At 43.0% G+C, this 23572-nt stretch overlaps 1 long non-coding RNA gene across 1 annotated transcript in view; it reads right to left on the bottom strand.

Moving 5' to 3' along the window:
• Positions 1 to 19940, bottom strand: part of LOC119865917 — a 67169-nt gene extending 47229 nt beyond the window's left edge. Inside the window, exon 1 of the long non-coding RNA XR_005378456.1 lies at positions 19674 to 19940. This is a non-coding gene — a long non-coding RNA (uncharacterized LOC119865917). The remainder of the gene's footprint in view (positions 1 to 19673) is intronic.
• Between the last annotated feature and the right edge of the window lie 3632 nt (positions 19941 to 23572).

Below are 23572 nucleotides of genomic sequence, written 5' to 3'. Positions count from 1 at the left end.
CATAATTTTTCATAGTTTTCCAAAAACAAATAAAAGATTGCTATATATCCTATGACTACCAAGGTTTCTCAACATTGGCGCTATTGACATTTTGGACATCATTCTTTGCTTAGGGGCCATCCTGTGCATTGAGAGATGTTTAGCAACATCTCTGGTTTTTACCTTCAGATGCTAAAAGCATCCTATTTCATACCTCAGGACAATCAAAAACATCTCCAGACCCTGACAAATGTCCCCTGGAAGCAAAATCACTCTTCTCCCCATTGAGAACACAGCTAAACTAGCTCACTTATTTAGTAACAATTAAAGCAAACATTTTGTAGATTAAAGCAGATACTTTAAATTTACTTTCTCCCCATGTAAATTTACTTTCTAATCTGCTTTATATTCCTAAAATGTAGGGCTTGGTTACAAGCTATTTTCTACATAATTCCAAGGAGTTATAGGAGAAAATCTATTGCTTGTTGCCTATTACAATTCTACTTTTCTGTATCCCAAAAGTAGTACTCAGAGACACCAGTTTTGCAAAGCGAAGCAATCAATTAATAACAACTAAATAAAATTTTAAAAGTCACTCTACATTCATTTTTCCCCTCTTTGTCATTACTCACTGAAGAACAGGAAGCTCCAACATTTCCCACCTGTAGCCATTAAAGACAGGCTCCCAATTATGTATGGGTGGGGCCTTTCCACCACTTGGAGGATCACAGAATTCACCTCTGAAAGATGCCTTCAGAATAATGTTGGCCAACCCTATATGTGAATCTTCTCAACCATATCTCTATTTTTATTCGGATAGAAAGTGCTGCCTTTATTAAGAAAGACTCCAACATCCTCTAGCTTTCACCCTAAGTCTGCTTTCCAGGGCCACGGCAGAATCTGTCAAGGTCCTCCTTGGAAGGAAGCTCTTAGAGATGTTAGTGTTCCATTCATGCTACATTATGTTTCAAATTCTTGACAACTTTATGACATAAGCCCACATAGGACCTTTTAAACCCTAGTTTTGCCAAAAGTTTTTTAAAGGTGATTTTGTAAGCCAGTATTATGGGTATTAAGCCCCTAATACATTTTATAGTAGTGAAATTAGAGAATGTTTCCATTAGAGAATTTTTCCAAGTTGAAGTTTATGGTGCCAGGAATACACCTCCTTTACCCCAAACTGCAGCAGCCTGCCCCAAACCTGCAAGAATGGGCTCTGACTCCAAAGCTTGGCCATCACCTCATTATTGAGAAGAAGGATGTTTCGTTGTAACTGCTTGTTACTCGTCAGGAAAAAAAAAAAAAAAGACTGAAGAAGCATGACACACTTCCCACTTCTCAGACTCCAGAGAAGCATCCCCCGCCTTCCAAACCACTAGTGCCTTGAACACAGTAAATGAATTTAATTTCCTAACGAAATCTGTTGTTCAAATATTCAACAATCTCACCCTCAAGCAGCATAAATATCACCTGCTGTGAGTAGGATTGGTTTTGCAGCCAGATGAAGGGGTTCTCTGGGAAAGCACCCAGAGACCCCATCAGAGAGGGATCCACCAGTTTCTCTCCATCTTGCCAGAAGATGGGTTTTTCTAGGTAAATTCTTTATCTTAGCTTTGTGGGTTTGAATCTATGGTTCAAGAATGTAATATAGGCAGTCTGTGAGGAGGGGCGGGGGATGGGGATGATAAATGCACATCCTATCGGTTCCCTGGCTGAGAATGTCATTAGCAGAATCTGGCATCAAGTACTTGGCATCCATGAAACAATGTCAGCCTTCTTGAGAGGTGGTGTTATCTCTTATTTGCAGACAGGCCTTATAGCTGTAAATTGCTGACAAGGGAAATATGCCTGATTTTGTGCATAACACATTGTTAGAAATAACAGCATTTTAATGCAATTTACACCAGTCCCAGACTACTTAGTAGCAGATCAACCAAAACCATTAATAAAAATGACCACATTTAGTAATTTGTCATCCATCTAAAGCTGTTGCCTTGAACTATAAATGCCACTGACCCCGGGATACTCTGTCCTTCTCCAGGAGGCAATAAATTGTGTGTAATTCTGCAGGTGCAAAGTATCAGGCTTAGGATTCTGATCTGCCATGGCAGGACACGCTTGGGGGATTCTATGTTCATGGCCTTTCATAGAGCTGGCTCATTTCATCCTCTATGTGGCAGCTCAGGTCGCTGACTTTTTAAAACCACATCTTTCCTAGTGCTTTCCACTCTTTTCTGAAAGCGCAGGTGACACCACTGCACCTTGTCAGTAGATAATGTGGCTAAAAGTGAGACATCCTACCTTGATATACAACTAAAGAGTCCCTTTGAGAATTGCACTTTAAAAATTAACACAGGTTCCAAGCAGAAAAACCCGAAGTTAGGCAGGGCTATTCTCAGACTTAAATATATGCAGCCTTCTGGATCTAGGGAACTTGAGTACACCTAGTAAAGACATTAATTACTATAGTCAAGAAAGAACCAAAAAGGGAGGTAATGGTCAGCAATGGAAAGAATGCAAACTGGAAGAAAGAGTATAACTGTACGTGAAGGAGGGCTACATCCCAGACATCTGCTATCTCGCTGAGGGGCCACAAACATATGAGGAACAATAACTGACATTACTGAGCACTAAGCAAGTGACAATTAATTCTTGCTCTGAACACTCTTTATATATTAACTCCATCTTCTCAACAATTCTAGAAGGTAGGCTCTGTCATTAACCATCTCAATTCTGCAGATGGGTAAACTCAGGCATGGATGAATTAGAGGAAGGCTCACAGCAGGGTGGCAAAGTTGGGATGTGAGGGGTCCCATATATGACACCATCCAGCCTCGCGGCCCCTTTCTCCTGCCCACATGCTCACAAAGCCATCTTCCAAGTACAGAACCAGGCTCCACTCCCCACCTCTGTTGGCCATCGGGTAGGAGGGGTGGGGGGTAGCTATCTATTCCTATCTATTCCTCTAAGTGACAGTCTCAGATGGCAATTAGTCCTCGTAGCACTCTGGCATCTTCCTCAGTCCTATGCTTGGCCAGTCTGAGCCCACACCTGAAACAGAGGGTCACTTTCTCAGTGCTGACCAATCACATTTCTAACACCTACAATGCTACAGAGAATTTGTCCCAATTCTCAGTCCCAACCACTTGGGAACCTTTTGTTGTTGTTGTTGTTGTTGTTTAAAAGATTTTATGTATTTTTTTAAAGATTTATTTATTTATTCATGAGAGACACAGAGAGAAAGGCAGAGACACAGGCAGAGGGAAAAGCAGGCTCCCCACAGGGAGCCCGATGTGGGACTCAATCAGGCCTTGAGCCAAAGGTAGCCGCTCCACCACTGAGCCACCCAGGCGTCCCTAGGGGACCTTAAGAATTAGAAATGCTTGGAGAGCTTTTAAAAAAGGTCCAATTAGGAGCAACCCGGGTGGTTCAGCAGTTTAGTGTCTGCCTTCGGCCCAGGGCGTGACCCTGGAGTCCCGGGATCAAGTCCCACGTCAGGCTCCCTGTATGGAGCCTGCTTCTCCCTCTGCCTGTGTCTCTGCCTCTCTCTCTCTCTGTGTCTCTCATGAATAAATAAATAAAATCTTAAAAAAATAAAGAGGTCCAATTATATCAGAATCTTTGATTGAGGGACCCAAGCGTTGGGATTTTTTTTTAAAGCTCCCCATGTGGTTCAACAGGCAGCCAGACTGAGAACCACCTTGCCTAACACTGCTTTGCCGCAAGGACCTAACCAGCTGTGTCCATCAGGTTTCTCCACAGAAACAGAGCCAATAGGAGATATCTACCTATCTATCTACCAATTGAGAGAAAAACTGATCTATTATAAGGAATCCACTCACATGGTCATGGAGGCTGACAAGTCCCAAGATCTCCCCGGTGAGTCAACATGCTGGAGAGTTGATGGCATAAATTTCAATCTGAGTCCAAAGGTGAGAGAAGACAGATGTCCCAGCTCAGAGACAAGCAGAAAGAGCAAACTTCCCCTTGGGTGGACTGGATGAGGACTACCATACTGGGGAGAGCCATCTGCTTTACCCTGCCCATCAATTCAAATGTTAATCTCTTCGAGAAATAACCCCATAGGGATCCCTGGGTGGTGCAGCAGTTTGGCGCCTGCCTTTGGCCCAAGGCACGATCCTGGAGACTCGGGATTGAATCCCACATCAGGCTCCCGGTGCATGGAGCCTGCTTCTCCCTCTGCCTGTGTCTCTGCCTCTCTCTCTCTCTCTGTGTGACTATCATAAATAAATACAAATTTTAAAAAATTTTAAAAAAAAGAGAAATAACCCCATAGAACACCCAGAACAAAATTTAACCAAATGTCTGGGCACCCTGTGGTCCAGGTAAGTTGACACCTAAAGTTAACCATCACATCAACCTTCAAAGACAGTATCTTTCTGTCTCAGAGTGTTCTTTTAAAATGTCTGTACTGTACCCAGTAGGTGTGTGCATATTAAACTCTAAAAGGTTGGGACACCGGGGTGACTCAGTGGTTGAGCATCTGCCTTGGGCTTGGGGCATGATCCTGGGATAGAGTTCCACATTGGGCTCCCCTGTAGGGAGCCTGCTTCTCCCTCTGCCTGTGTCTCTGCCTCTCTCTCTCTCTCTCTCTGTGTATCTCTCATGAATAAATAAATAAAATATTTTTTAAAAACACTCTAAAAGGTTATGTTGCCATTTTATTCCTAGGGCATCTACTGTCAAGTTAAATGGTCTCCATACCTTTCCAATTACACATCCCTATAAACAAATTTTAAAAATTCTATATGTCCCTATACACATGTTTTATTAATTTATAAGTTAGGTTGTTTCAACTGGATAAAGATACATGTATATTCTGATATATACACACATGTGCATGTATGTGTATGTTTGTGGGTATGTGTATACACACATTCTGATCGGTCTGCCCACCCCAAAAGGATTACTCGTATAGATACTACATTTGTCTCTTTGGTGACAGGGTTTTGTATTGTCCATTCTTTTTTTCTAAAGAAACATGGTATCTCTTCATCTAGGCTGTTGAACACTTAAGCTTGCTTGTAGGTCCAGCATTAACACAATGCCTGACACACACTGGTATAAATGGCAAGTAACCATCAAGGCATGCTGGTCTTGATAGAAATCCTCATGCAGCATTATAAACCAGTGGCTGGCACTATTATTTAGCTTTTGCCATGTGCTAGAAGTACTTTCATACATGTAGCAGAGACTTCTAGCAGTGATTTCACCTGGACATACCAGACATGTTTCTGGGTACTCGACAGCCCCCAGGGTCCAGCCAAAGGAGTGTAAACTACAGAGGTGCATGTGCCATGAAACCAATGAATCTCGGCTGCAGGGCCCCATCTGGGCCTTGTAAGGATCTGTAGCAATTTGGTCACAGGCCACTTTTTTTTTTTTAAAGGTGTCTCCCAAATGGTATTCTCTCCAGGCCTCATATCTGCCACCACTCCTGCCAACACCTTTCCCCTGGCCTGTGGGTAAGTCATCCAGGCCCTGGGGGCCTGGAAATCACCTGTTGAAGGTGCTAGAAGCTTCAGGAACTGAGGTCCCTGCAGACTGTGAGAAAGGAGCCACCCACCACTGACCAGGAACATCTGCCTTCCGCCGTTAGTGAAACAGTACATTTTTCCTGCATCAAGCCACCAGAACATTGGGCTTTGTTTCTTGTAGGACTTAGTGTTACTCTAAGACACGACGCTGTTATATTTAATCCTAGCAACAGCCTGTGTGCCTCATGTGGCTCTGAAGCGGGGCCTTCTGTAAACTGCACGGGTCACCCAGCTGGAAGCAGCTGGCTCACCCCAGGCCATGGCTCCTGGGCACTGAGGGGGTGTGCTGTGTCCAGGGCTCGGAGCACCTGGGTCAACTCCAGCTCTCTGCCGAACACTTGGGGAGCATCAGGGAGTGTGCTGTGCCTCAGTCATCCAGCTGCAAGTGGGCCTAATTATTTTACAGACTCTGTATCTTATTGCAAAAGCTATGTGGAATAATCCAGGTAAAACACTTAGCAGAGGGCTTGGCTTTAAGAACATTAGCTCCTATCATTACAATAACCATGTGGTCATCATGACCATTTCTTCCTCCTGTTCAGGGTCACTATATATATTTACACATTTCAGTGTATTAAAAATCTTCATTCCCGGGCAGCCCCAGTGGTGCAGTGGTTTGGAGCCGCCTGCAGCCTGGGGTGTGATCCTGGAGACCCGGGATCGAGACCCGCTCCCTGCATGGAGCCTGCTTCTCCCTCTGCCTGTTTCTCTCCCTCTCTAATAAATAAATAAATAATCTTTAAAAAAATAATAAGATTTTTCTTCTCAAAAACAAAACAAAAACTGCATTCCCCAACACCAACTAGTACAGTCTCTCTGGCCCAATCTTCTATAAATAGAGGTCACACAGTATTTTGAATATTCGGTTCTCCTGGTATTAAGGAATGAGATGAATATTTACCTCTTAAACGCTTGTCCTCAAAAGTGGTGCCTTTGATCCCAATGGCAACATGAACTGTACTACAGTTACAATCCCCTCTCTTTTTCCTTGTTAACCTCGCCATGAAAACTAGTTCTATTGACCTATGGAGGGAGAGAATAAAATAACAGCACAAAGACCACTGGTCACCGGGAAGCTGGATCACACTAATTTTGCAGGGGAAGCCCGGCAGAGGAAAAATTTCTTATGACCACGACATTCACGGTAAATTTCCAAGGAGAATTGGTGAGCAGGAGGGATGCCCTTCAAGAGTGTCTTAAGCTCACGATTTGCTTGCTTACTTTAGACAGAATCCACTAAAGCAGGACCTTTATTATTTTTACTCTACTGCATGCTAAGTCCCAAATCAGCGACTCTGTTTTGCAAACACGGGATTCCTTGTCCTGAATCAGCCCCAAACCACACTTACTTCTCAAAAAGAGGACGTGATGGTATTAAAAAAGAAAGGACAGCAGAGACTCTCTTGAAGGCTATACTCCAAGGCAATTTATGTTATGCTCAAAACCAATCCCCTCCTCACAGACCACAGCTGGGACCTCTGCCCCAAACCTGAACACCCCAACTGCCCTCAGGGAGCTCCTTCCCTATTTGGGACTCTGCCCAGAATATTGGCAGGTGCCCTTTGTTTCCCAGCTACCCAGTCTTGACCTTGAGCAAGTCTTATGCTCAGTGTCACACTCATGAGGCCAGCATGCCATTAAGCAAATAAAAGCACAGCTAACCTCACCCACTTGCTGCACAGATTTCAGAATTTGCAGGGAAGGCATTCAAGGTTTCAATATGTAACATATTATCACAACCCACTCACACATAGCAACACTCCATTCCCAGAAGACACTCTCTTTCAGCTCTTTAGGCATCTTTCAACAACCATTCATCACACTTATGAGCAATCAATGTGTTTAGTTGTGGGGGCAATGGAGACATGGTCCTGCTCCTTAGGCACTTACTGTCTGGTGGGGAGCACTTATTTGTACAAGGAAACAGGCCCTCCAAGTAAAGGGTGGTCAAGTAAGATAAATATTCAGGGGCCCAGGAGAAACCCCTGACTCAGACTCGGGGAGTGTTGGGCAGGTCTTGCTGGATCAAGAGTGAGTAGGAGTTTTCCAGGTGGAGGGGGTAGAGGGAATGGAACGGGGGAGAACATTCCAGAAAAGTCAAAGTTCCCGGGACACCTGGGTGGCTCAGTGGTTTGGCGCCTGCCTTCTGCCCAGGGTGTGATCCTGGAGACCTGGATCGGGTCCCACATCGGGTTCCCTGCATGGAACCTGCTTCTCTCTCTCTCTCTGCCTGTGTCTCTGCCTCTCTCTCTGTATCTCTCATTAACAAATAAATAAAATCTTTAAAAAAAAAAATGTCAAAGTTCCCAAAACATGAGTGTGCACCCTGAGTTTGAGAAACTGAAAGATGACAAAGGGAAGAAGAAGTGTAGAAAAAAGGGTGAGTGAAGGAGGCTCGAGGGATAAGTGAGAGCTGGTCAGCTCGCCAGGGCGAGCTGACCTTGGAAGCCCTGTTAAGGAGTTTGAGCTTTATCCTAGGGGCAAAAGGGCACCATCAAAGGATTTTATTTTTAATTTAATTTATTTTTTTTAATTTTTTATTTATTTATGATAGTCACACAGAGAGAGAGAGAGAGAGGCAGAGACACAGGCAGAGGGAGAAGCAGGCTCCATGCACCGGGAGCCTGATGTGGGATTCGATCCCGGGTCTCCAGGATCGCGCCCTGGGCCAAAGGCAGGCGCTAAACCGCTGCGCCACCCAGGGATCCCTCATCAAAGGATTTTAAGCAAAGATGTGCCAATCTGATTTGCATTTCATAAACTTCGCTCTTGGCTACAGATTATAGGACTACTGAACAGGGACAACTCTGGAGACAGAAGATGAGCTGGAGGTTGCTCCAGTAACCCCAAAGAGCTCCAGTGGGGGTCTGGACACGATGATGGACATGGGGACCCAGGCTGGTGGGTACATGGTAGGGACACTGGCAATAAGCCAGCTGGATATGGAGGAGAGTTACAACTGCCTTAGAAAATCCACATGGGAAGTTGAGGAACTGAGGACGAGCTTTGTGGGTCCAAGGAACATGAGTCCAGAGTGGGGCCTATTGACTTGGAGGTATCCAGGATGGGGTATTTGGATTAGCAAAATGAAATTTAACAATATGCTATTTTGTTTTGTTGTTGTGGTGGTTTTTTTTTTTTTTTTTTTTTTTTCAGTATATACCAAGCTATTTATTACCTTGGGTTTTTACATCTACCTTTTGGAAGATGAGTAAATCCTAAACAGCATTAAAACACATGGTGAGAAGTTTTTATAATGTTCTCACAGCGATACACTTTCTTCTGAATATAACCTCTTCAATAAAGCCTCCTACAGCATCAGATGGTCTGTCCCCTCAGTAAAATGTATTGTCATGGAGCCAGCATTTGGTCAATGGTGTTGAAAAGCAGGTTCCATTATTCTTAGACAAAGCTCCTGTTTCACAGCAGAGCTCCAAAAAGTCTCCAAAAGTCTCCCGTAAGCTATATTAAGGATTCCAAACAAAAGCAAATTTTTCAACAACAGCCAATATAATAGCAGAGGTGGTGGGGGGGATTCAATAGCCCAATTGAGAAATGAACAAAGGAAATGAAGATAGTCCTGGGTGGAGGGAAGGCCCTAAAACTCCCAGAGTTCACTCAAGATAAGAGAAATGGAGATTGCAACTATTCTGAGACACTCTTTTCCACCATAAGATGAACAAAGATGATGGGCAGCCCAGGTGGCTCAGTGGTTTAGCACCGCTTGCAGCCCGGGGTGTGATCCTGGAGGCCCGGGATCAAGTCCCACGTCGGGCTCACTGAATGGAGCCTGCTTTTTCCCTCTGCCAGTGTCTCTGCCTCTATGTCTCTCATGCATAAATAAATAAAATCTTAAAAAAAAAAAAAAAGATGAACAAAGATGAAGGAGTTTGGTAACACTCTGTATTGGTAAAGAGGTAGGGAAACAGACAGCCTCTAAAGAGTGTGTAAAATTGGTATAATTTCCATGGAGGATAATTTAGTAATGGCCTCAAATTTAATATACCTATAACATTTTTTCCAGCAAATCCATTTCAAGAAATGAGTTTAATAGATATACATGTATGAAATGGTTTTAGTTCACAATTATCCACTGAAACATGGAAATAACCTGACCATCAATAGGAAACTGGTTTTTGTATTGTTATAACCACAGAACAGAATACTATGCAGCCATCAAAAAAGATGAAGGAAAGGAGAAACAACCCAAATGTCCCTTGACAGATGAACAGATAAATAAAATGTGGTATATACATACAATGGAATATTATTCATCCATTAAAATGAAATGAAATTCTGATATAGACTATAACATGGATGAACCTTTAGGACATTATACTAAGTGAAACAAGCTGGACACAAAAGAACAAATATTGTAGGATTCTACTTGTTGGAAGCAGCTAGAACAGCCAAACTAGAAGAGTCAAATTCGTAGACACAGAAAGTAGAATGGTGGTTACTAGGGGCTATGGGGTATGGGGAGCTGTTGTTTAATGGGGACAGAGTTTCAGTTTGGAATGATAAAAAAGTTCTGGAAATGGATGGTACTGATGGTTGCACAACAATGCAAAAGTACTTAATGCCACTGAACTGTATGCTTTAAAATAATAAAATTTATGTTATACATATTTTACCACAATAGAAAAAAGAATGGAGAATTGCTTTATGTACCAATAAGGAATAATCTCCAAAATGCATTATTCACTGAAAATGAAAGATCCAGAATAGCATGTGGATGATGTCATCACTTATATAACAAATAGAGAGGGGATAAAAGAAATTATATTCACTAACACAGGTCCAGACTTCCTCTGAAGCATATGGAAGAAGCAGGTAATACTGGCAGCTTCCAGGGAGCTGGTGACATGGAAATGGTAGTGGGGTGGAAGACAGGAGAAGACAGGAGGCGACTTTTCAGTAGATGCTGTTTTCTACCCTCTAATTTCGCAGCACATAAATAAGTTACATATTTTTTTAAATTCACACAATTTTTAAAAATTAATACACTTAATTTTCTAAGTAAAATAAGAGTTTTTCGTGCTTTCCTGCCATCTTTCCCACTATGAAAACCCATGTTTTAAATCATCAGTTTTTTAAGTTAGATTTTTAGTAAACCAGCGGGATAGATCTTTTTGTTCAATTAGCAAATTAAACCATCAAGAACACTAATGTTTAATATGAAACTACTTGAATAAAAATAACTAATGAAGGATGTTGTTTTCTATCATCTAATTCATACATAGCCTTTAGCCCAGCTACTTGGGTTATATCTTTCCCATCTTCTCTCTTTTTTTTTTAAGATTTTATTTATTTATTCATGAGAGACACACAGAGAGAGAGAGCGAGAGTGAGAGAGAGAGAGAGAGAGAGAGGCAGAGACACAGGCAGAGGGAGAAGCAGGCCCCATGCAGGGAGCCCAATGTGGGACTCGATCCTGGGTGTCCAGGATCAGGCCCTGGGCTGAAGGCGGTGTTAAACCGTCGAGCCACCCGGGCTGCCCCAATCTTTCCCATCTTCTCATAAGCTGTTTGCATAAATCGGATGCCAGTAAAAATTCCAGAAGCACCTTTCCCAAAGAAAGAGCCAAACAAGGACACTGGGAAGCACTGTCCCTACCCTCCTTCCAGTCTGCTTCCGTAGCTTCTGTCCTGCCTGGTGCCTTCCATTCAGTGGCTGGGGACTTCTGCTGTCTCTTCTCCTTTACACCCATCTAGTCATAACTAGCACAAAGTGCCTGCGATTAAAATCTGCAGGTATAATACTCATCAAATCTTGATCATGTTGTCTCCTATTGCCTTTAGAAGAGGCAATGTGACTCCTAAACTTCTGATTAGAGTTCTAGTAAAAACTGTATTTTTACTAGATGGACAGAGACTCCATCACTGGTCAACATTCTTGGAAAATTCTTTCACTTTTCTCAAGTTTAATAGGAAAAGAATCTTAAGTCATTTTCTGAAGGAATTGGCCCTTCTTTTTCTTTTAAAAATAGTTTCTCACTGCTAGTGGCATTCTAGTTTTTCTTATTATCCTCAATACCTTTAGTATACGGCTTGCAGTGTGGCTGTGAAGACTGGCCAATATGAAATTAAAATTTTTACATCTGTTATTTATTGTGGGGGGTAAAAAACTATTTATACTTTGGATCATTAAAATACCAAACTTTTCCAAATCCAGAGCTTTTAGCTCCTAATTGGTGAACATTTAATTGCATAGCCAAATTCTTACCGGCCAAATCATGTCTTTTAGGGGTAAAAAAGTGCTTCATTCAGTGGTTGACTGTTCAAGTTGGCTCAACACAAACATTGCTGGAACAATGATTTGTTTGGGCAGATTCCCAGAGCTGACAGTGATTAATATATTTAATTGTAAAACTGCTTACACTTTTCTCCAGAGAATATATTCCCACAGAGGAACAGTTGATTTCCACATTATTTTAACTATCTTCCAACCCACTAAAAATGTGAGTATAAGTAGTGTGGTTCCTAGCTTTCAAGTCACAGACATATTTAAGAGATAGATGGGAAAAAATTGTTCTCTTTCTTTTTTTTTTCTCTTAAGCTTTGATCCACTAGTTCATTTAAAATATAAATTAAAATACCAAAATTTAAAATTTTTCAGAATTTCATGTTATGCTTCATAGTTTACACTATTTGTAAATATGTAAGTATTTACCCTATTACATATTCTACACTAAATGATAATTGTACTTCACTTTGTTTTGTTGCAATTGACTACACAGGGATATCCTTCTAAGTTCCCAATCCAAAGAAATTACGCGTTTGGGTTGAGGATACATCCTGTGATATTCGACTTGAAATATAATATAATCACAACAAAAACAGCCTCAAAGGACTGTGACATTTTATGGCACTATGACTGCTGTATAGCCTGATGGCTTCTCAAAGCTGAGAGCTCACAGTCAAGACACGAAAGCCAGGAGCATCCAAAGACAATTACATTTTTACAAAGCCATGAACCGAGAGTATGAATTAAGAAAAGCTAGTAACTTCTCACCTCTAAAACTTTTCCTGGACTTTCCCAACTTTGTGCATGAAAACAGGTTGGTAACATTATCACTGACAGTTATAGTCCCATAGGGTCCCTGGAAAACTAATGGGTGAAAAGGCACAGGACTGAGCATTTGGGATTCTTAGAGAAGACACATTCCATTTCAGGCTGCCTTTTAGAAAGGACAGGATTCCAGACAATAAAGAGCCTTAGAAATTATGTAATCAAGTCCCTCCTCTTACAGATAACAAAATGTAACCTCTGGGAATTTGGCTTGCTAAACATTTCTTAATTGGTATTAGACACAAAGCTTACATGCACATGTCCTAACCCTCCACTGATGCTCTTTGCTCTTACATTTGGCCAGCCAAATAAAGTTCTTGTTGCACTAATCTTCACTAATCTTCACAAACACTTAGTGCAATAAAAATACATTTCACTTGTTTGGAATTTGGCATATATTTTCCTTAGCAATAGATATACAATGACTATGTCTCGGAGCCAGCCCCAAATACTGAATGCATGCACATGAAACAGTGGTATGCTTGAAAAACAAACAAGCAAACTTGTTTTCTTGTAAATCTAACACTGAACTGAATGTATGTTCCGCCTTGAAAGGCAAGGAACAGAGGCATCTACACTTCCTACAGAGGACCCCTCCAGCTCCAAATCCCTGCTGCTCAGCTGGGGTCCAGTGGGTGAGGAGTGTGAAGCTTGGGGCTTCCGGAGGATAACCCCAGGGGGTACTTCTGTTTCCGGAGCTGGCTTCCCAGTTGCCATGTTTATTTTCTTCCCAGGCTTGAGATAATGACCACTTGCTGCTGCCCTATCTTCTGTCACCATCTAGGGTTCTGGACCAGTGTTTTTCTCCTCTCTGCCCTGCTGCTGCCCTCAACACAGTCTCATAGTCTTATGTTGTTGCCACATACCTTTCTGTCCTTCAAATGTACACTCAAGCAGTGTTTTTATGGCTTGCCAAGGATTTACAACTACTCTTAGTGAGGGAAGAGATTAGAAATGGTTGTCTCTTCTGCTCCTTCAACCCTAGCCCCTTCTTTTATTTCCTTCAAATGGTGATGAGTTTCCTCCAGGTGTATAAAGGCTTAGAATCCTGTGGCCAGACTCACCCAGGTGTAAACACATTCAAAGATAGGATTTCTTGAGCATCCTTACCGGATTGAAGCAAGACTCTGAAAGCCAAAAAGGGCCTGGGCTTAGGGGGTTGGGAAGATGAGAACTTGAAGGAGATAAGCATCTTCAAAGCCACAGAGAGGAAGGAGGATGTAGCTCCCTGGCCACCCAGCCCCAGCTGAGGCTGCCCTTTGTCTAGCGGTGCACACAACAGAGCTTTCCTATTTTCATGCCTGTTTACCCGGAACTCCAGGATCAGCTACCTGAGGAGAAAACTCATGATACATCTTCTTATGCCCTGTCAGCACTGAGTAGATAGTAAGTGATTGATAAATACTTGCTGACTGCCTGGGAACTTTCAAGCCACTTCAAGGGCATGATTTTCTTCAGTAACACAGGGGAGTGAAAGGTATTTCACTGTACCAAAATCTGGAGAAGTCTAAACAGCCATGGACGGTAGGTTTTCCTTACACATATCTTTGGCACTTTTCTCCTAATTTAAGGGGAGTGCCTCTGAGGCAAACTTTTAATGAAAAAGTGTCACAGAAGTAGCTATGAAGCAGGTCAACCCACCTCCTGGACCGATGTCAGCCGAAACGCACAACTGACCAGTTAGACCAACATCTGGCTCATATCAGGAAAAATACATAGTTTTGCCCTTCAGGGACTTACACTAACTTTCAAAGCTGACTTTTCAAATTCCAGGCACTGGCATCAATCCCTTTACTAATTAAGTATGCATTGCTCTGAGAAATAGGCACTCTTTTTTTGGCTGGGTAACAATAGCTATTCCACACAAGAACCTGTTTCTGAAACCACCCATCATGGAATGGAAAGCTACTGGATCACATCCAGAGAGTGCATTTCGAAAGCTTCTGGTATTTCTTGAAAAAGCTCCACCAAGTATATTGGATGCATATTCTTCAGTAGGGATATTTCAGAATATAGTCCGGAGCCTCATACTTGACGTAAATAGGATGGTCCCCAAAGGGAACAAGTCAGGAAGGTGCCATGAAGACATAAATAACAACTCCACAATGCCAGATGGTGAGGGGTAGCTTTTGTGGGACTAATAGAAACAGATTCCTAAAAACAATGGACAGAGTTTCAGTTCAACTTACAAAAAAAGGGCCAAGAAGTGACCTATAAAAACTCTTTTAGCAAATCACAAGATATTGCATGAAGAAAAGTAGACAGGTATGTTTCAGCCTTTTCTGAAGGCTGAACGTGAAGTAATGAAGGAAGTCAAGGAAACAAAAGTACTTTGAGATTCTGATGACTGGTTAGATACAGAAACTTTTATTATAGAAGACTCTGGAATCTTCTTTGGCTGTCTTGAAACACAGCACTGATTCCTACCTTTACAAAGCAGTCTCTGTGCTTTGAGCAAGGCGCTGGCCACAAGACTCACAGGCTTCCCCCTCGCCCCTGTTATTCTATGACCACAGCTTTTTAATACTTTGAGTCTTTGCAACACATTCCAATTATAACTTTGTAAGCTGCTCAGTGCCTCAGAGAAAACTTTCAAATTCTTCTGGCTGCCTTTTACAGTCTGAAGTTTTACGCTGAACACATCTTATTTAAATAAGCTAGAAAAACCATTCAGATAGGTCACCCTAGCTTAGCTCCATGGCTGTGAGGGTTGTAAAATCTATGCTTCATTGTCCTCTCAGTATTGTGTGTTCATTTTTACTGGATTCATCACGGTACACAGGGAGTGCATAAGACTGTAGGACTCAAATTGTATGCACTCCAGAGCTCAAAAAAAGGCAGAGAGATAGGTTAGACCTAGCTGGCAATGGGATTATCATCTGCTTCGTCTGCCCTTGTCAAAACTTGACAAGGCTTGAAGCTGGCCCTCCAGAGGTGAGAGTGAAAATAAAGTATGAAGCAAGCTAAATATAGAAGAATCCAGTTCTGAATATCTTCTCATCTTCTCTTTTTTTCCCCTTTGTACATCCAGTGGAATACACTGATGTAAAAAAATTGCCACAACTTGCTCAAACATTTATTTGTGCCAGGAGAAAATACTCGCAGGAAGAAAGCAACTGCAATAGGCCATGTCTTCAGAATAATAGATCAAGTTCACTTTTCCATTACGGACTGAAATGAGTTCTCCCCAAGTTCACATGTTGAAGTTCTAACCCTCCCTCCGAATGTGATTGTATGTGGAGACAGGGCCTTTAAACAGGCAATTCAGGTAAAATGAGGTCATGTGGGTGGGCTCTAATCCAACAGGACAGGTGTCCTAAGAAGAGATTAGGACACAGACATATGTACACACAGAGGAAGAGAATGTGAGGATACAGCATAAAGATGGCCATGTGCAAGCTAAGGAAGGGTATCAGAAAGAAAACAACCCCACTGACACCCTGACTTGGGACTTGCAGCCTCCAGAACTATGAGACCATGAATGTCTGTTGTTTCAATCAACCAGTCTGTGCTACCTTGTTAGAGCAATCCTAGCAAACTAATATATCCAGGGCTCCTCACTACCAATTGTGGACACTGGTTCCTTCTTTTATGAACTTCATTTCACTGTTTCCCTTCACTTTCTTTTACCCTACTGAGCATGTCTTCCTTTCATTGGCCTTGACTCTGTCTATACTTGTCTTTTAAAAGAGGGTCTCTTCCCTTCTGCCCAGATGTGAAACCTTGGAAGGCATCTTACATCTGGCATCCCCGTGTCTGTCTAGAGGCTTAGGTTCCCAAAGCATCTAGTTTTCAAGAGCCTAGTGCATAAAATCATTTGGTATCCTCTCTGGCTGACTCTGACCACGTCACTCAACTTCTCTGAGTTTCTATGTCTTTATATATTTAAAAAAATAGTAATGGGAATTATTGCATGGGGTGGTTGTGAATTTCAATTCAGACAGAACATTGGAAAATGCTCTTTTATTTTTTTTAAAGATTTTATTTATTTATTCATGAGAGACACAAAGAGACAGAGAGGCACAGACACAGGTAGAGGGAGAAGCAGGCTCCATGCAGGGAGCCCGACGTGGGGCTCCATCCCACATCTCAGGATCACGCCCTGGGCCGATGGCAGATGCTCAACCGCTAAGCCACCCAGGCGTCCTCGGAAAATACTTTATATACTAATCACTGTGGCTCAGTTTTTCTATTGGTAAAATAGGTACTGCCTAGAAGTTTGTAGTATAGTACCATGAAAAAAACAGATCAGCAAATAATTAGAACTTTTGTGACTCTTGATACTATGTATTTTAAAGGATTATTTCTACTCTATATTTCATTGGCCCAATAAAATTTACTTTTGTTTCTCCTGCCACTTAATATTTATGAAGAATGTTGTACTTGATACTGAAAGATGGGTTCTGAACACAAAAAAGACCTGGTTCTTGCCTTCATGGATCCTGTAATCTATTTAGAAAAATATTTTTTATAGTAAAATACGCTTATAAAATCAGTTCACAGTGGTTTTCAGGGTTCTGATCAGGTCAAATCAGGTACCTACCTGAACTCTCCAGGACAACTACTCAGAAAGCACTTTCCAACTATCATGTACTAAAGCCACTGCCAGCAAAAGCTAATAAATCTGATTTAAAAGATTTAAAATGAAGAAAGGTAATAAAAACCGGAATGCTAAGTAGTGTATTTTACTTTAAACAAATCTAATTCTATAATTATTTATAAAATAGAATGCTTTCATAAACAAGTATCTCTAATATTCTTAAAACTTGATTTGAATAATCAAATTCTTTGTTTTTCATTAGCTCCTCAGGGACCCCTGAAAATAAGATAATTGACAATAGCAACATTCCAGTAGAAAGAACATATACTCTTCAGAAATGCAACTAATATTTGACTTTAGAGATATCTGACTTTGAAAACATCTCAACCAAAAAGAAAACCACATAATTATTTTTAGATATTTATAGTCACTATTAAGAATGATCCAAATACAGTAATTTGGTAGGGATATGGGGATAAAAGATTTAATGCTTCAGCAGCAGCATGTCCTAGCAGTCATATTTGGATTTAGATCCTGACTTTACCACTTACTAACTGTAAGACCTGAGGCAAATTACTGTACTTTCCAAGTCTCATCTTCCTCAGAGTTTAAATCGGTCCATGAATAACGTGTGCATTGCAAAGGCAAAGGTGATGGCATAGATGAAGCACAAAGCTCAACTCTGTTCAGATCAGTGGCAGGGGATATCCTGGGTGCAATTTCTATATAAGAACATATCAGAATGAAAAAAAAAAAAAAAAGAACATATCAGAATGGATTTATAGTTGCTTTCTAGCCTTTTCCTCTCCCTAAACTGTGAATTTTTCTAATTCAACTTTGTATGTCTCTCTCACCACTTAATCCCAAGTCTGGCTCTATTCATAGGCACGGGGGGCTCCATCCCAGGACACTGGGATCATGACCTGAGCTGAAGGCAGACATTTCACTGACTGAGCCACTCAGGCGTCCCCACATAGATAATTTCAAATCAGAGGCATGAGGGGCACCTGGGTGGCTCAGTGGGTTAAGCGACCCACTCCTGATTTCGGCTCAGGTCAGGATCTCAAGGTCATGAGATGGAGCCCCCACGTGGGGTTCTGCCCTGAGCATGGAGCCTGCTTAAGATTCTCTCTCTCCCTCTCCCTCTGCCCACCCATCCCTACCCTCGTGCACTCTCTCTAAATAAGTTAATTAATTAAATAATTGGAAGCAGAAAAAGAAATAAATCAATGTGTGGAATGCAGCTTATGAACTATTAACAGATCAGTATCTTTGACAAACACAATGAAAATCTGAGAAACAAACTAAAAACACCAAAAGATAGCTTTAGCTATAATAGGATAAATGGGAAAGGCAGGGAGGGTGTAAAAATACTACTGTAGCTGTCAATCACTACTCTGGAAAAGAGCATTCAAATTCCTTTCCAATATTTTTTCTGCAGTGTATGGCTAAAACAAATAATCTTTGAGATAATAAGCCAAAATTATCTGGCACATTTACATGTAAGAAAATGTCCAGTGAAAAAAAGATATTCTCCTTCAAGCTTTGTGAAATTCGTGTCTTTGTAAAACATGTTAAGATGCAACTGTTTGAACGTTTCACACTGTGCCTGCTACCTACTGCATGTGCTTTTATTTTGCAAAGATTTTGGTCACTATGTTGGAAGGTTGAAGGCCAATTCGTCTGCATGCATCCAAACCGGGTTCCGTATTTTTTTAATAATAAAGGGACGCCTGAGTGGTTCAGGGGTTGGGCCTCTGCCTTTGGCTCAGGACGTGATCCTGGAGTCCAGGGATTGAGTCCCGCATCCGGCTCCCTGCATGGAGCCTGCTTCTCCCTTTGCCTGTGTCTCTGCCTCTGTGTGTGTGTGTGTGTGTCTGATGAATAAATAAATAAATCTTTTTTAAAAAATAAAAATTAAGGAATATCCTTCAGCTGATGCTATATGAAACAGAGTACTTATTGTTATTACTTTAGAAAGGAGTATTTTCTAACTTTTCCATGCCTTCTATCAGACCACAATCCAACATTTCGAAAGCAGAGGACTACAGCATTCAGCAGGTGGTAGCCTGATTGCCTCACCGAAGGACAAGTGTCGGCCAATACACTTGAGTTAACGATCGGGGCGAGACAAAAGTTGGCTCATCTTGGGGAAAAGCTCCCGAAGATTTTGCATCCCCCCCTCCCGCGCCCCTCCGTCGCCCGGCAACCCAGGCACGCCGTGGCTCGGCCCCGCCCCTGCTGCCATGGCAACGCGGCCGCGCCGGCGCGCGGGCTTTGTGCTCGGGGCGCCAGGGGACCGCTCGGCGCGCTCGCCCACTGCACCTGCTGGGCACCAACTTTCCCAACCTTCGCCGTCCAACGGCTCTGCCCGGCTCCTCCCCAGAGCCGCCGACCCCCGCCTTCTCTCACCCTCGTTTCCGAAAAAGCGTTACACGCGCACAGGATTGCAGCCACCTGCTGCTGGGTGGTCCCCCCTGCAAACGTGAGGGAGAGGGGACAGCCGGCAAAGGACACCCACTTACCTTCCTCAGCATCCCTCCACGATGGCAGGGGGCTCCCCGGGAGGATCCGAGCATCCCGCGCCGAGCTCAAAGTGTGAAGGAAGTCTCGGAGCAGCCGCGCGCAAACTTGCACCCGGGCGAGCGCCGCCCCCGGGGCCCCTGAGCGCCCCTCATTTGCACCACAAAGGGCGGGACCTCGGGCCCCGCCGTCGGGAGACGTTAATCCGGCCGGCGTTGGCCTTCCCGGCGGGAGTTCCCTGCGGCTCCGAGGGGCTGCTCAGATGCCACATGCCCCCGGCGAGGGCAAGGGCGCTGACCCTCCTCCGGGCGAGGGGCTCCCCGGGCCCGCGGCTCGGCCGGCGCGCAGGTCGGCGGGGGCGCGGGCGCAGGGCGGGGCGGCCGGCGGAGCCGGATCCCGCGACCCTGGGTCAATTTCCTCGCAGGGCTGGTCTCCCCGGCTCCGTCCCCGCCCCTCGCGGTTGCATATTCATGAGAGGGCGGAGTCTCTCTCCATCTTTTTTGAATCCTCCGGGTTGAGGAAGCCGAGGGAAGGGAGAGGAACGGTTTGATTTGCAAGGAAACGCTGCGAGAAGAGGGTGGGAAAATAACTGGTAACCTAAATAAGCAAACGCAGGACCCCTATTTCACCGGTCGCATGCGCGTACACACACACACACACACACACACACACACTCACACACTCTCACCATTTCTCAAAGCCTGAATTGGGCAAAGGAGATTTCAAGACGGTCCTGACTAAATTTCTTGCTCCTAATTATACTATTAGACTAACTGGTGTTGTTTGTTTGTTTGTTTGTTTGTTTGTTTGTTTTTCCCCGAGGATTTTTAACAATGATTTGAACCGTGTGCTCTTCATACCGAAGAGAGCGGTTGAAAATTTGTATATACAGACCCCGCTAATTGCATCCATTCTATTGAACTGCATCATCATTGATTGGCACAGCCCTCCACCATTCCCCCCAAAAGCTAGATATTCTGATCTATAAACAGTCAAGTTGCTAATTGGAACCCATTTTCAGAACATAAAAATAGAGTAAGAAAAATGATAAGCCCTAGGAAGTTCACTTAGGGGACAAGGACAGTCTGAGAAGCAGTAAAAGCCATTGGCGGGGAACTCTTACCCAGACAAAACAAGCAGCCCTCCAGAACGGTTTCTCTTTCCTACCAGAAATTTCCACCAGGAGAATCATCATTAAAGCACAGCCTGGAATTCAGATCCAGTCTACCACTTAAGGTACAGGTAGTTACCTGGGTAAGGTGATCTGAATGGATGCAAAGATTCTTCTGCCTAAGGCTCAACCCCCAAACAGCCTGCCCGGTGCTTTTACTATCAGTAAATCTGATAGTAAATCTGAGTTAAAGTGCTACAGAAAACTCCCTGTTAAGATATAAACCTGTTAGCTGAAAGAGATGACCTGTACTCATTACCCCTCTGCAATTGCAGGTAGCTAGACTTACAGACTTTAGAAATCCATTCATTGCACAAATCCTCACTGGCTATCTACCGGTGGATGGTGCATGCTGGGGAGACCACTGACAAGGAAAGAGCCCAGGTCCCTGCCTTGGGAGCCAAACTTGGAGTGCAGAACAGACAACAAAGAAATAAGAGTCAGGCAGTTATTATTGCTATAAAAAAAAAAATAAAGCCATTTAGAAAGGTGCTGGAAGCCCAGGGAGTGTGGAAGTGTCATAAATTCCCCGATGGAACCCACTAAGACTGGAGACTAAATTGAGGTTTTCTGGTAGGGTTTTAGGTCCAATTAGGTATATGGGCAAATGGGTGCCTTTCTGAACCTGTTTCCCCATCAAACAAACAAAGAGTAGTCTCTATTTTCAGTAGTTTTTAGAATGGACAGAGAAAGTTGTTGTACTAATTTAGTGTACACAGAGATTCAGAGGGTCTGACAATGTTGCTGGTCAACAAGCACTAAAGACTGAGTTCTAAATCCATCAGCTGGGCAAGACACTTAATCTCTGACTCTGGTTTCCCCACTTGTAAACATGGGTAATAAAACCCACCTCAAAAAAAATTAAAAATAAATAAAAAAATAAAAACCACCTCAGCAGTTGCTAAGAATATTAAATAAGATAATGTACAAAAATCTCAGGGTTAGTTATTATAATTTCTCACTGGAGCCACTGGCCTTCAGGAGGCTAGCCTGTGGCACATGCTTTGAAAGCTGTGGTTGCTTGATTATAAGACTATGCATCTTTCTAATTCTTGCTGGTCATTTGTAATTAATTCTTTCCCTATAAAGAGAAGTAAGATGTGAGTGGGAGAAGGCTAATGGTTACCGAGGCACCCTGCTAGCCTTCTACCCACATTATCTCTTTGTCATAGCTACCACGAACCATTGTACAAATTCAAAAGAGGATCTGAGAGGTCAATTTCCCTGCCAACAGCTTGCAGCACATTACTGTGGAGCTGGGCTTCTAATCCCTCCCTCCCAAAGCCAGGTTACAGCCCACAGCACCGGGCTCCTTCAGGGCATGTGCTACTTTGGGCAGCAACAAACCACTGTGAAGCAAGAGGAGAAGATTCTCCTTGTTTGCTGTTTCTTTAATAATAGAATTGCAGTGCTGTTGGTGGGAATGCAAGCTGCTGCAGCCACTCTGGAAAAACAGTATGGAGGTTCCTCAAAAAGTGAAAAATAGGGGGATCCCTGGGTGGCGCAGCGGTTTGGCACCTGCCTTTGGCCCAGGGCGTGATCCTGGAGATCTGGGATTGAATCCCACGTCAGGCTCCCGGTGCATGGAGCCTGCTTCTCCCTCTGCCTGTGTCTCTGCCTCTCTCTATCTCTGTGACTATCATAAATAAATAAAAATTTAAAAAAAAAAATTTTTTAAAAAGTGAAAAATAGGGATCCCTGGGTGGCGCAGCGGTTTGGCGCCTGCCTTTGGCCCAGGGCGCGATCCTGGAGACCTGGGATCGAATCCCACGTAGGGCTCCCGGTGCATGGAGCCTGCTTCTCCCTCTGCCTGTGTCTCTGCCTCTCTCTCTCTCTGTGTGACTATCATAAATAAATAAATAAATTTTTTTAAAAAGTGAAAAATAGAACTGCCTTATGATCCAGAAATTGCACTAGTAGGCATTTATCCAAAGGATACAAAAATACTAATTCAAAGAGATGCACGCCCCTTGAGGTTTTTCCCCCCCCCCCTTAGGTTTTATAAAAGTGTTGCCTACAATAGCCAAATTATGAAAAAAGCCCAGGTTTCCAGAGACTGATTTATGGATAAATGTGGCCATATTACATGACCATAAAGGAAAAATCTTGCCATTTGTAACGACATGGATAGAGCTAGGGTATTATGCTAAGCAAAATAAGTTAGAGAAAGACAAATACCATATGATTTCACTCATATGTGGAATTTAAGAAACAAATGAGCAAAGGGGGAATAAAAGAGAGAGAGCTGCAAACCAAGAAGCCTACTCTTAACTATAGAGACCAAGCTGATGGTGACCTGAGGGGAGGTATGTAGGGGAATGGGAGAAATAAGTGATGGAAGTTAGGAGGACATTTGTTGTGATAGGTACTGGGTGTTGTATGGAAGTGTTGAATTACAATACTATATACTTGAAGCTAATATTACACTGTATGTTAACTAACTGGAATTCAAATAAAAACTTAAAAAACAATAGAATAATAATAATAATATGTGATTATTTTCTTATACAAAAATGAGAGGGAGGTACATCTTCTAGCTCCTGGGAGCCAGCTGGATGTATCTCTGGGGTCATAGCAGTGAGTTAGAGAGAAGAGCTGCACCTGACCTGCCTCCCATCACCACCCCCACCCTGAAAGGTGCCAGGGAGAAACACACCACAGGAGGTTAGTCTGCACCAGCCTCTGGGCAGCAGGGGGTAGAGCAGAGGAGACCCTACCTTCGGTCCCCCC

This window comes from Canis lupus, chromosome 25 (genome assembly GCF_011100685.1).
Source record: "Canis lupus familiaris isolate Mischka breed German Shepherd chromosome 25, alternate assembly UU_Cfam_GSD_1.0, whole genome shotgun sequence".
Lineage (NCBI taxonomy): Eukaryota > Metazoa > Chordata > Mammalia > Carnivora > Canidae > Canis > Canis lupus.
Note: the sequence above shows the minus strand (reverse complement) of the source record. Positions and strands in the feature narration are given on the sequence as shown.